Source organism: Callithrix jacchus, chromosome 2, assembly GCF_049354715.1.
Source record: "Callithrix jacchus isolate 240 chromosome 2, calJac240_pri, whole genome shotgun sequence".
NCBI classification, from domain to species: Eukaryota; Metazoa; Chordata; class Mammalia; order Primates; family Cebidae; genus Callithrix; species Callithrix jacchus.
Window position 1 is genome coordinate 180,673,839 of NC_133503.1, and position 14,992 is coordinate 180,688,830.

At 33.7% G+C, this 14,992-nt stretch overlaps 1 protein-coding gene across 1 annotated transcript in view; it reads left to right on the forward strand.

Moving 5' to 3' along the window:
- Positions 1-1,233: 1,233 nt before the first annotated feature.
- Positions 1,234-14,992, forward strand: part of CDH10 (cadherin 10) — a 168,930-nt gene continuing 155,171 nt past the window's right edge. Inside the window, exon 1 of the mRNA XM_035291745.3 lies at positions 1,234-1,359. The gene's annotated coding sequence lies outside the window, so the exon portion shown is untranslated. The remainder of the gene's footprint in view (positions 1,360-14,992) is intronic.

Sequence of the window (14,992 nt, forward strand, 5' to 3'; positions counted from 1 at the left end):
TATTATCTGCTAAAAAAAAAAGAAAAAAGAAAAATCATCACGGGAAAAAATCATCTTCATAATTTCTCCTCTAGCTTTAAAATTATAACGGACACTTATATATGTATTTATGTGTATGTATAAATATATATATGTAATTTATTTATGGATGGCACTTTAAAAAGAATTTACTTGTAGCCGGAAAAATGCAAATATGTTAATTACGTTGTGGAGCTATAGTGACATCCTTTGGTAAGGTTTTGGTTGATTGCAGTTTGATGTGGAGAGAGATACAATGGGGAGACAGTTAGATGTTTGATAAGTAGATAGAACAATCCAAATGTTTTTACATCTGTCCACACACTCTTCTGGGTATGAAACTCATATTTATGAGGGGGGGAAAAAAACGTTAAAAATAAAAAAAAAAGACTCTGTCGAGTTCAAAGTGTAAATGTTTTAATAACAGTAATTATATATTTACATTCTTAATAAAATATTGTATCTATAAAGTATGAAAATGCAAAGATAAGGCAGAGAAGACTGGCTCGCGGACGTTTCAAAAGGAGGAGCGCGGTATGCACTCTTATGACAACAAGCAACAAGATGAAGGGATTTGGAAAATCAAGCCGACAAAGTTCCCTGAAAGCAAAAAATTACATAAACATTTAAAACCACCACACACACAAAAAATCACTCCGGTAACATGTCAGATCTGGTTGCAATTTGACTTGGCGCTCCGATCATACTTGGATTTCGGTAGTCTGCTGGGAGGATGGTGCAGGAATATACATGCCAGAAGAACTATCTGTTTAAAAAAAAAAAAAAAATGCAAGAAGCAGTCCTGTTCCTGAGATTGTGTTACGGACACAGGCGGATTAGATTGGGCTGATTACCTTAGCCTTGAAACAGAGAGTCTTTCTGCCCTGCGGGGGAGGGGATGCCTTTCAAGCAAAGCCCTCCTCTCGGATGCGCCCTCCCCTCGCATTCACTTGCAAATCGCTGTGTGCTCGCAGAAGCCAGCACTTCCCCAGTCTCTAACCTTCCCATGGCGAGTGCTGCAGCTCTATCAGCAGAACCTTTCTCTCCGTGTGAGGAAGAGCTTTTTTCCCCCTTTCCTTTTTTTTTTTTTTTTTTTCCTTTCCCCTTAATCAGAAGCACTGAATGAAAGCCAATCAGAGAGAGAGAGCTCGCCCCCGTTTTCTTCGGTTCCCTGCTGTCCAGAGTTAAAAGTGATGCTGAGAAAGAGGTTGAGTTAGATTGAAGTAGAATCAGTGCTAGAAAATAACAGCCGAAAACAAACAAAAAGGGGACATAGGGACAATTTCTCCCTGGTTATTTTGTCTGGAACCAACTTCCATTATCCAGAAGCCGATGAAAAAGGTAGGAAGACTTCCCCGCTTTTCTTTTAACTCCCTTCTTTTATTTTCTTCCACTTGGGGGGTATGGGTGAAAGGGAGGAGATAAATGTTTGTTTTTAAGTTGTGTTCAGCAATTATTTCAAAATAATTATCTTTAGGACCTGAATAAATAAGCATGCAACTCTCTATATTTAATTCTAGAAACAACCGCTTCGAATATCTATATAGGCAATGTAAACCTGGATAAATTACATATGATGCTCAACAGTGGGTCATGATATTAGAGTTTGTGAATTCATCACTTGGAACAAATGCTAAAAAATATGTCACAAAGTGTAATTTGTCATGCTCAGACTTGTTCATCTTTATTTTAAAAATCAGTTGAAGAGATAACGTTGTTGCTGTGAACTCTAACATCTAACATTACTTTGCATTCCATATGAATGGATTCACTGCACTTATTCATAGTCATAGTTCATTGCACATTCAATATAAAGAGAAATGACAGGCTGAAGACAGATTCCTTGAAACTGTCAATGGTCACTAAGCATCTACATAAATACAATAGATTGACATTCATCAGAAATGGAATAGGCAGAATTCTTATTTTCAATTGTATATCTGAGTCAGAAGTATGGGGGGAGAGGTAAGAGAGGGAGAGTAAATGCATGTAGTCAGCAGTTGCAGCATTTATTGTTTCTGCTGCAATAAAATCCATATTTTATGTGGTGTTAAATTAATGCAGCATATTGCAAGTATAAATGCATGTCCCCAACAAGTAACTATTGATAGCACTGTAAGTATGGGCAAAAGCAGTAGTCTGAAATTGTTTTTATGCCACTACAATAAAAACCTACTATCTTCTTATTAATAAAAAAGGCGAGTCTACAGGTACAAAGACAAACATTGTTTTAAAAATGACCTATCATCTTTTGCTTTGAAAAAACAGATCTGTTTCCTATAATTGTGGTCCTTCATTCCAGTAAAAGCTTCTATTATCCAAAACTGCATATCCATTACTTCTCAGCTCTTTGGAGATACATTATTTTTTCTCCTCTTTTCTTTCTTTAAGGATCTATATTAAAAATAATCTGTCCTTCTGATGTTGACAACTGTTATACTTCAATGCATATGTTAGACTGTCTCCCTCCACACCATCCCCCTCTCTATCTCCTTTAAAACGTAGCTACAAGAGCTTCTCTGTGGTGAATAACACTTGGCAAGAGTGTGCTCATTTTTTAGGTCTGGTATGGTGAGGATTTTTAATTAGTAGAACTTTCATGAAAACATTATGTCATTGACAGAGCCGTATGTTCATTTTTAGTTAAAGTGATGAAGAAGAAGGAAGAGGTTATGTCCTAGAAACATAGGTAAATGCTAAGTTGCATAGAAAATCTGACCCCCACTCCCCCTAGGGTACTAAATGTGGCACATATGTATTCAATGTGCAATGCATAAGGAAGTAATGGTTCATTCGGGGAGGGATCTGGTGAGGCAAATGGAGAGTCCACAAATATAAACAGTGTGGATCTGTGCCTTAGAGATGCATAAGATACAAACCCATTCTGATGTTAAAAATATAAAGAAATGCTTCTTTCACTTTTTTTTTTTTTTTTTGGCTGTGTTATTAAAGTATGAGTCAATGTCTGCTTTCATTCAATCAGATACTTCTTGGGTTTCGAATACTTGATGCTAACAAATTGACTTCCCTGGTGAATTCGTATGCCTTCTCTGACTCCAATCAAAGAACAGAATTCCATACACTTAGAGGTTTGGGGAAAAAAAGCAAAGAAACACAATCAAAATCTCTGAGAAATGGGAAAAGGGAATGTAAACTCTATAAGCATCCACTTATATATGGGTATGTGTGAAGTCAATGGTTAAATTGTTTGGTACCTGATTAATGCCTTAGGTGAGGTTCCTTGATGATTATGGAAACTATTTATTGATAAGAACGGTACCATACAGGTAATCAATGTAATATTTCATTGTTAGATTTTTACTCACACTGGGATTTTCTTTAAAAAAGAAAAAAAAAGATAAAAAAATTTTGTTTAGAGTAATATTTCTGACACATTCTTTACAAAGTAAGTTTGTCTGAAAAAGGTATTTTTATTCTTGAAAAATAGACTATTTGAAACTGGAAAGGTTGATTCCAAAATATGTGAATCATGTATAAAATATAGGTTGAATTTCTTGACCTTTACTTAATTTTCTACATAAGCAAATAACTGAGGCAAAGTATATACTACCTGGGGGATTTCTGTGCTTATGACTGATTTCCCGTGTTTCTTAACCTACTTTTCAGCAAGTGATAACACATCTTACTGGAATATGTCATTTTTATACCAAATCATTCCACTAGGCTGCAGCACAAGAACAGTGTTGGCGCTGATGATGCTGATTCAGCAGCAAAGTGAACCATATTTTTGTTAAGTGTTATTATCAGTAATAGTGTTTCATAGTAAGCAATTAATGCAAATCAGTGATGTAAACCCTACTACCTCTAGTGGAGGCCTTGGGCATTAAAAGCATTAGCCACAATATATTCTTATTTCTACTATGCAAATTACATTCTACTACTGTTGTCATGTTAGAAGTCCTTGTAAAATCCTGAAATTATAAATAGAAAAACATAAAAAATATTTATGCCAATTGTCAGTAATTTTATCCTCCAAATTTCAGGTCTACTTTGGAAAACTGTAGTTTTGATTAACCCAACGTATTATTTGGGAGAGAGTTTCAAAAGAGCAATTTGCTGACCTTTTTCTGTTTAACAGTTATGTCTGGAATAGATTGAGATTAAAAACCAAATAGCAAGAAAAATTTTCTCATCTCTTTTAGACTTATACTGGCCAGTGGTAAAATTGATTAAGCATTATACTAAGTACAATATATGGTTCCTATTATGATATTTTAAGCAGTAGAAAGAAGAGTACTTGGAATGACACTAGAGACGCATATTTGAAAAACTGAAAGTTAACACAGACAAATCTATTTTTTTCTTGACTCTTATACAGACCAATGGTTTCACAAAAAGATGTTGTTTTGCCATAATTAAATAATCTGAAATACACAGAAAAAATACAAGTCCTAAATTTTTAAAAATCTTTCTCTTGTTTTTCTAGTTAAAACCTTTGGATGATATTCACAGAGCATTCATATGATTTTCTGCATTTACCCCAATAAGGTCAACCTTCAAAATGAGAGATTTTTTCTCATGCATAAGAACAAGAGACAATTTCAAACAATTACCAAGCAATGCCTGTTTTCTAAGATAACAATATCAGCTCCGGGTCGCCTCTGCCCTCTTCTTTCCTGACTGTAGAGCAGTCTCACCTCACTTGACATTGTAGTGTGAACCCCTGAGCCCTTTTGCAATCCAGTTGTCCTGTCTTTCTTAAACGGAAGGGCACCTAAAGCATAGAAGGCTATTTTGCTTTTCTTATACGTTTTTGTCACCACTTAGTTGAACTAACTCTAGACATATTGTCAAAAAATAAGACCCATCACATTAAATTTGCAGATTTCTGGGAATGTTTTATTCTTAATGAAATATTAACAATAATAAGTTGAAATAATCTGACAGGTTTAAAAAATTTTAATACAACTTTTGCTTAACACTATTATCAATGCAACTTCTCACCAAAAAGTAACTTTTGATTTTTTTAAGAATGAAAGTACTTTATTTTCATCAGTTTCTTTATATTTTTTTCCTACTTCTTTCCTGCAATGTATATGATGCCCTCCCTATATGCTATGTGACTAAGACATATTTGTTAAACATTAACCATAGTGGAGTTGGACCTAAAGAAAGGAAAAGCTACAAATTGAGTGAGAAGAAATAAAATAAAATCACATTTTACATAATTTTAGGAAATAAAATGTACCATTCCTTCAAAATAATGCCTGCCTGTGGGAGTTTGAAATGCCTTGATATAAAAATCCCTTTCAGTAAAGGGATTCATATCCTTAGAGAGTTTGTGAGAAACATTATAAGCACTTTACCAAATCACGTGATTTCAATATTCAGTCTTTTTTGTTCAAGAAAGCAGTCTTGATTCAACATACTTTATATGATGCAGTGATATAAATTCAAGTTAAATGACACTTCAAGCTTCAGGACAGAATTCAACAATAGACTATAAGATCTAATACAATATTGCTTCACGATAGGAAATCAGCATTAAATGACATGTCTAAACACTTCAGAGCCATGCTGATCCCCATAAATTTAACCGGTCATCTCTCTGTCTCTCTTCCACCCCATCTCTCTTTCTGTAAACCTGTATCTATTTCCATCTTTCTCTCTTTTTTCCTTTTCTCTCCTTCCTCATTTAAAACAATTATAAAATGCTTGGATTACATTTCCCATGTGCTTTTAAAAAATATTATCCTATTGTAAAGTTATATTTCTGTAAATCTTGTGATTTTTATGGTCAGTATTCTATCATCTGCCACATTATACTTTACATTTATTACATTATCCTTTTCATTATAGCACAAAGTGTATGACAGTTCAGTTGGCTAGAATCTATTCTTTTAAATGAAAGCAACTCTTACAAATTTTTTAACTGTGAAGCTTCTAAGGAGTTGAAATTGGCACCAGTGTAGTTTACTGCACTAGCAAGCCAAGTATGGGAATTCAGCATTTATTATTGAAATGACTTCTCCAAATTATCAGAATGTAGAATGCATAGACATAAATTATTATGCTCAATGCATAAGTTATTGATTAGGAATCTTTACTGATTTATTGTAAGAGAGGATATTGAAATGGTTTGACAGAGCCTTGATTTTTAAAATAAACATAAATTACATGTTTCTAGAAAGCACTGTTTCACTAGACATGTTGATTCTTCTTTGCTGCAAGAAACAAATATCACCAGTTTGTAATCTAAAAATAAAGACAGGCATATAATGAGCAAGTGTCTATTCTAGAGATTGTGGAGTAAAGAACTACCATTGCTTTTGTTTCCAGTTGGAAATTTGGGAAACAGAAACTGTAACAATAATCAAGGTAGGCATCATGTGTGACAAAATGAAACAATCAATAAACTGAATACAGTAGATACTCCACCTTGAGTTATTCTGGGAATTCTCTCCATGCTTAATGTAATATGTATAAATCCATGAATTAAAGTTGAAATCTGGATAGATCAAAGGCAACTAATACGTTTGTCCCGGTAATTGGGGTGTTTGGAGTAAATTTTGTACGTCATATTAACATAAGCTTTTAAAATGTAACTGTTTCTCCTTTCTTAAAAACATAGCTCCGCTCTCAACAAACTTAGGTCAAATAACTTCCTTGGATCCATCGTAAATTATGGGATTTCTGAATTTATGAATATTTTTATAATTATTGAAGCAAACATCAAATATAAATGAAGCACCATAATGTTTCCAAATAATTTGACTTCTAAAGGTAAATTTTAAATTCATAGGCTTATTTTTGGGTAGATTTGAAAATATTTGAACTACCTGAGGAATTTGACAAGTTTTGTATTCCCATGTAAATCTTCAACCTATAAAGTGTATTTTTATCAATTATTTTATTAAAATTATTTTCCTGAAATAAACCAGAACATTACAATTTTTATACCTCTAACCCAAGTGGTTTAAATCTATTGCTAATAAGATCAAAAACATGAATTATATACTTTCAAAACCAACAATGTGGTATTGATCTGCTTTATTGATGACCTGAAAAAAGGAAGCTATTGGAGTAAAATATACATCAACTTATCACCTCAGATAAGAAACTGAATGTCCAATGACTATTAGCTTAGCCATCTATCATATTTTTTCTTTTCTTTTTTGACTTCTTCTTAAAACAGTATACGTTGGGGGTTATTCCTGCTCTGTAGTCTTGAACCATATTTTGTCACCAGAGTGATTTTTCAATATGTAGTCCCTGAAGAGTGAAAACCAGCAAACGTGCAGATTTATTCTCTCTGCATTTAGCTTCCTACATTTGAATATTTCCCCATGAGTAGGAACTTACAGAAAATCTTTATTTATCTACCCCCTCAACCAAGACTTTAGTTATTCTTTTAGAGATTAGTTAAAAAATGAATCTTAAGCACAGGCATAGACTTAGAGGTATTGTCACTTTGTCTCTTTTTCCTTTTTTTTTTTTCTTTAACTGCTGAGTGAAGAGTAGAAGTTTTCTACAGAATTTTTACACTAAAGAAGTGATTCCCACCCCCGCACTGGATATATGCAATTGAAAATGATAAAGGAGAACTCTACTTTTTCTGAGATTTTCTTCTCTTCTAGGTACCATCTTTTAAAATATATGTCCTAATTTTCAGCAGTTAATACTAGATAGTTCTACATAATATTTTAAAAATTAATTCATAAACCTTCACTGACTTGAGAATAGACATAAGTACTGCCATCAATACTTAAAAAAAAAATGACAGGAATGAAATAAAATCTAAGATTTTAAATCTTAAAGCCTAAATTGAGAAAAATATTTTTTTTCCTAATGATTCCCACCTCGCCCCTTGGAGTTAGATTAGCCGTCATGATGGAGTATGAATCTGAAATCTGGCCCGGTGGAGACGTGAACATAGACAAATGGCAACCATGATCTTGACTTCAGAGCAAAGAAATTAATCACTTCACTTCATAGGTAGAGGCTCGATCAAGCCTGTTTCTAGGGAGGTCTAAGAAGAAAAAAGTGTGGATGAGGAGAGCCTTGTCCTTCACTGAAGCAAAATGAACCTTTACATAGGAATTGCAGTTCCCGGAAACACTCTCATGGAAATTTGAAATCTTTGATAGTACTTAGGGGTACAGTACTATGAATTCAAAATTCACAATCATTAAACAGCTCTCTTGATTTTAGGCTATCATATGTTGCTATTTACTCTTGTACATGTGTTACATTTTTTATGTTGCAGTTTCCATTATCAATTTAACTGGTATCCTGGTATCAATCCAATAATTTGCTCTGTTTTGCTTTAGGCCCTAATTAATTTCACTCATTTTGGGGGAAGTTACTGTGAAGCATTTCCTTCTGTCACACCTGGAGATATAAGGATGAATTTAGTACAAATTTTGTCCTTAAGAAGAGGCTGGTTCTAATGGGAGATAGTCACAATGAAATATCATATAATGTACAATAGAAATGTCAGTAGTTATGTTCTACATGTTTCCATTTTTATGAAATAGTAAAATTAGATTGTAGTATATGATTGGGCAGTCATGTATTCCTCCTCCTAACACAGTCTTAAGTTTTCATCTTCCATTAGATATACTGCCGAAGAAACCCCTCACTAGAATTTCATTCATTCATCCGTTCTTTCATCCCTTAATTTGCCAAGTATTCTTTAAGTGCCTACCATAAGCCAGACACTGTACAAGCATCCAGAAATACAACCTTGGGAAGAGAGAGAGAGAAAGAGAGAGAAACTAACCAACAAAAGTCTCTGCTATTGTGAGCCAGTGAATGAATAATCACATGACTTGTTATATTCCAGCTTTGATAACTACAAGAAAGATAACTACTAGGTGCTTTTAAAGTGACTAATACAAGGATCTAACTTTATCTGTTTTTTTAAAACTGCATTGTTGTATTTATAGCCATACCACATCATTAAAGACAATATCAGAGTTAGCAGTTTGGTTCGACATACATTTTTGTATAGCCTAAGATTTCTTCGGCCATGTCCTGAGAATGCATTTTTATTTGGTGCTTCCGTTAGGAGCAGCCTTCTGGTTGGTGATCTGTGGTGCACTTCAAAATTGCGGCAGCCAATCATCATCTTGCAAACACAGACAACTCTATGGGATGTAGCAAGGACCCAAATTTGAAACTAATATACCCAACCCCATCAAGAAGCCTACAGAAAAAATTATGTATCAGGAGGCCAAATGTAACCCAAATTTCTATTACTATTTTTTTTTTGTTTGTTTTCTTTCTTTTTTTAACTTTTTTAAGTTCAGGGGTACATGTGCAGGTTTGTTATATTGGCGTATTATGTGTCACAGGAGTTTGGAATACAGAAGAATTTATGAACAGGAGCTTTCTTACTTCTGAAGTAATGAAAATAATAAGCGCTTCATAGAAGCCACTGATTTTTAAACGTGGTCACTCTGCGAAAAAGACTCTTCTATATAATAGTCTGTTTTTTTAAGAAAATCAGATGAAGGTTATGCTTTTTTTTTTTTTTTTTTTTTTTTTTTTTTGAGACGGAGTTTCGCTCTTGTTACCCAGGCTGGAGTGCAATGGCGCGATCTCGGCTCACTGCAACCTCAGCCTCCTGGGTTCAGGCAATTCTCCTGCCTCAGCCTCCTGAGTAGCTGGGATTACAGGCACGAGCCACCGTGTCCAGCTAATTTTTTGTATTTTTAGTAGAGGCGGGTTTCACCATGTTGACCAGGATGGTCTCGATCTCTTGACCTAGTGATCCACCCGCCTCGGCCTCCCAAAGTGCTGGGATTACAGGCGTGAGCCACCGCGCCCGGCCGAAGGTTATGCTTAATAGGAGACTACACAGTGATAAACCTACGTTCTAGAAGAGCTGAGATTTCCTTTCTTAGAAAATGTAATGACCCTAACCGAAGTGCTCTCACAAGGCCCTTTGATGGATAAAAGCATGGATCGTGGCACCAGACTGTCTGGATTTAAATCCTGGCTGTGCCACTCACCATATATTGAATATTTAATGTCACTGGTAGTTTTTTAATCTGTAAAATGGGGTTAATAATTGTACTTTACATCATAGGGCAATATCCTGTTTATAATAAGCAACTACTATAAAGTCTAACAACAATACCTAATACACAATAGGTGTTCTATGCTACCTGTGACTGTCATTGGTGTTATTAGATGTTAATTCATGTGACCTATGCTTTTTCATTAATATTGAATGTGTTGTATTTTTACCAAAGCATTTAATATCATTTTGCTACAACTTTAAAATGCTTATTTATTTATTTTTTCTTTTTTGAGACGGAGTTTCGCTCTTGTTACCCAGGCTGGAGTGCAATGGGGCGATCTCGGCTCACCGCAACCTCCGCCTCCTGGGATCAGGCAATTTTCCTGCCTCAGCCTCCTGAGTAGCTGGAATTACAGGCACGCACCACCATGCCCAGCTAATTTTTTGTATTTTTAGTAGAGACGGGGTTTCACGATGTTGACCAGGATGGTCTTGATCTCTTGACCTCGTGATCCACCCGCCTCGGCCTCCCTTATGTAATAATTTTGTATTTGAAGTGAGAAATTCTTGATGTTTTAAGTCTGATTCTCTTATTAATTTTACTGACAACATAATAAATTCTTCATTCCAAATTTTATTTTTGGAGAAATGGGAGTTTGAACCATACCATTTCCAAGGACACAGTTGATTTATCTATTATTATAATTGGAAAGGGCTCATAAGTCTATGATTGTAACTGGAGAGGGCTCGATATATAACTTTTATAAATGTATTAATTCTCTAATGATTGTGAAAATGTCAGTTACATAAAGACTTGAATGTTATGTGAAAACTTAAATTGCATTCTCAGGGAGGCATTGCATGAACTAGAGAATGGACGGATATGAAATTTGAAAATGATAGGAAAGACCCAAAACAGAAAGAGAGGAGGAAGAAAACATAAGAAAGAGTGAGATGAACTGTTGTGAGGTCCATGAGCCACATAAACTCACTCAGCTGAAACATGAGCCATTTCTGAATACACTGTGGTAACATTTCCTTTCACAGATTCTCCTTCTTGAGGTCAGGGTAATGAGAATTAGAAAAAGAATGATGAACAGAGACAGTGCATTACAAAAATGATCCCATTAAAGTTTTGATGCCTATAAATCTCAAGAATAATTCTGCAGTCTATATTACAAGCTGAAAGGTCAGTGGACTACCGGTTTCCTAGACGAGGTCCCTGAAACTGTCTGATGAAGACATAGAACCTGCTGCAAAATGTGAAAAATTTAACAGGTTTTATTTAGATCATTCATTCTTTTCATTCTTCACATTCAAGGTGATACGAAGATCAATTTGAAACCACTGTTTCCTTTTTTTTCCCTCATTTTTGTGGCTCTATTTATATGTTAATTTAAAAAGCATCTGGAGTGGTTTCTATGGATTACATAAACAAATGAAAACTTTGAGGTCATAAAATATACTTTTATATGGGTTCATAAAATTTTTAAAAAGCTTTATTTTAAAAATTCAGAATTATATTACAGTATTTTTTCAGTTTTATTTATAGCTCAGGAATAATTAATATATTATTTATACATTCACATACTGGAAGGACATACTTAGCACGCCATGTTGTCCACTAACTTGTAAAGATGAGGTAACATATAATAGAGACTCCTAAACTTAGCTGACAGATACACTTTAGTGAGCACAGTAAAGATACTGTTCGTATTTGCCACAGCTGTATATTTACATTCCTTATCTATTTAATCATGTATTACCTGTTTAATCCAAGTCATGGTTATTTTTTTCTTATGATCTTCATTTAATGCTGTGGCCATTTCATAGCATTCTTTTGTTATCACAGCTTCACTTTAATATTTGGCAAAATAATTTAACCTCATGGCTTATTCATCAGGATGGCTAATTTAAAATATTCTAGTAATATTACACACATTTTAAATTTAGTATAATGGATCATCTAAGTGTATATACTTTTAGAATTAGACTTTACAAGGGCTAAAAACTTTGACATACTTTCTCTTTAATTTTCACATTCTTTAATCATGCTAGAGACTGTTAACTTGCATCTATTTTCCTTTCATTTAGTTGGAAGTAAAGTGAGAAAAAAATCGTGCAAAATTAGAGGGGAAGTTAATTTTTAAAACCCAAGGAATGATTGTTGGGTAATTAATTATGCAGACTGCTGAAATAATCATTTCTTTTTAAAATCCTTCAAATTCTTTAAAGATTTTCAACCTTTTGATGTGTCGTTTTGAATGTCTGAAGTTTAAAACAATATAAATTAGGATTCCCAACATGATCAGAAAGTTGAGGTGAATTTATGTTTTTGAAGTATTGACCCATTTATAGGGTAAATTGCTGCTAATATTTCCGGTAAAATTCTATTCACTTGTCCAGAGGGAAAATAACATATTTTAGTGTTTAGTGCCACCTTGTGGTCATGTTTAGAATTATTCTGAATTACAGAATGTTTTCTGGCTTTAGATGTTTTTCCAAGTGAACATTGCACTTGGAAGCATTGAAACAGATGTGAATTTACATTAAAGATTATAAAATGACATTGAAAATGAATCATGTATGAATGAATACCATTTAATGTTTACATATTGACATGAATTATGGAAAATATCATTTTACAAAATAGACATAAAATCTTGTAATCAATATTTTTGAGGCAAGATATCATTTTTAAACTAAAATATATTACTGTGCAGCTACAAGTAAACTCTAATGACTCCTCATAGGTTTAACCTCCTCAAGGAAAATTTTTTTTCAGAATCCTCTGATGGGCGACAGAAAGATACCTGGGTCTGAATTATTGTTATTTTTGCATTTTGTAAAACTTAAATGTGAATATGCTACCTACAAGAAAAGCAGAGAACTAATAGCAGCAAACTCTGGTCATTGCATTTTTTCAGTAGGTTCACTGGAAGTTCAAAGAAAAAATTGTGTTTACTTTTTATAAATTCTAAAATAATTTATATATTATATTCATATATAATATATTATGTATTATATTATACATATTATATTTTATAAATTATAAAACTTTTTTATAAATTCTAAAACAGTTTATAATACATGCATTTACTAAATATCAAGCCTCTTTGACTAGGTTTTTTATAATATAGTAACATACTTAAAGAGGAGTAAGACCTATAATTACTGTTGTAATTTTACTAGGATGTACCTACATTTAAAAATAAAATATTACAATTATTTTCTATAAAATGAAAATAAAAAAGTCTAGAACAGTCATTGCTTATGTGGTCTTACTCCTCATTATTTCCTTTACTTTATTATCCGAAGGTAAAAATGAATAAATTTGATTGAAGTAAATTTTCTTTGTATATAGCTCATAGGAATATAGGAGCACAAAACTTTCCCGTACTTTATTTCTATATGGATAACTATATCTATAGTGATATCTCTTTATCAGTCAATCTGGATACATTTATGTTACATCCTAAAGTATCAACATTATCCTACTCCTCCTCCTCCTCCTCATCATTATCATCATCATCAAAACCTGAGTAAAACTTCAGTTGTGAGTAGCTTAATGGCAATTACAGGACACAATGTGAATTACAGGACACAATGTGAATTACAGGACACGAAGTAACTTACAGGACACAAGGTGAATTGGTCCTGTATTGCCTATCATTGGGGCACTGGGATGATTTGCTTTAATTAACAGAATAGACCTCAATGGGAATGAAAGACAAATTTATAAAATTGAATACAAATCTTATAACAAATATCTCTGTGTTATGTGTTAAAGCTATGAGTTGTCTATTGCTATTAGGCAAATTATTTTCTCTATTTTGAACCTGCCATACTGCTCTTTAATGTGGAACGAGTGGTCAGAGCATGTCATTTCTCATGCACAGCCCAATAGTCTGACTGAAAACGAAGATTACGTTGCTTCCCATTAAACCATGCTCCTTCTGTCAACAAAAGTGCTTCTATTCTGAGAGATATTACTATTGATTTGCTTTTATTCTCAAAAGACTGATGGAGTTGTTTCCTCTGCAATGCTGCACACTAGGTGTTATTTCAAATGAATATATAAAGCATTTATTTCTAATCCAAAGGGGAGGCAGAAGTTGAAATGATTTATGTGAGTATAGAAATGTTTAAAATTCGCATGCAACCATTTGATGATGTCATAGTCATATTTAGTGCTATATTTTAGGGCAAAGCCTTTATTTTTTACGGAATAGATAGTAAATGGATCATAAATATAGAAAGAAGCATATGAAATCACCTCTCACAGTAAGTAAAAAACAAAAATAACCCAAAATAATTGTAGCTAGAAATACCTACTTCCTTCTCAATTCTTACCTAAAATATAAAATATAGTATACTTGTTTATACAAGATAATTATCCTCAAATGATAAGGTAGTTTTGTTTGTTTGGTTTTGAGTTGGAGTCTCACTCTGTATCCCAGGCTGGAGTGCAGTGGCATGATCTTGGCTCAGTGCAACCTCTGCCTCCCTCAGGTTCAAGTGATTCTCCTGTCTCAGCCTCCTGAGTAGCTGGGATTACAGGCATGTGCCATCATGCCTGGCTAATTTTTGTATTTTTAGTAGAGACGGGGTTTCACAATGTTGATCAGGCTGGTCTTGAACTCCTGACCTCGTGATCCACCTGCCCTGGCCTCCCAAAGAGCTGGAATTACAGGTGTGAGGAACCATGCCTGGTCATAAGGGAGATTTTCATAGTCAGCCATCACCCTGGGACCATTTTTGAACTGCTTTTCATTTTTCACTAACTTAAGGCAAAATAATGTATTTTCTATAAATCTCAACTTTTTTTCTCTCAAATATAATTATTTGACAAATGACTTTAATTCTATCTGTATTTTAAAAATGATCCTTTCCTTTTGATTCCAACTCCACACTACAGAATAGGTTCAAATTATATCTTTCCTTCACCAGTCAACAACATTTTAAAGTATATATATATATATAGTA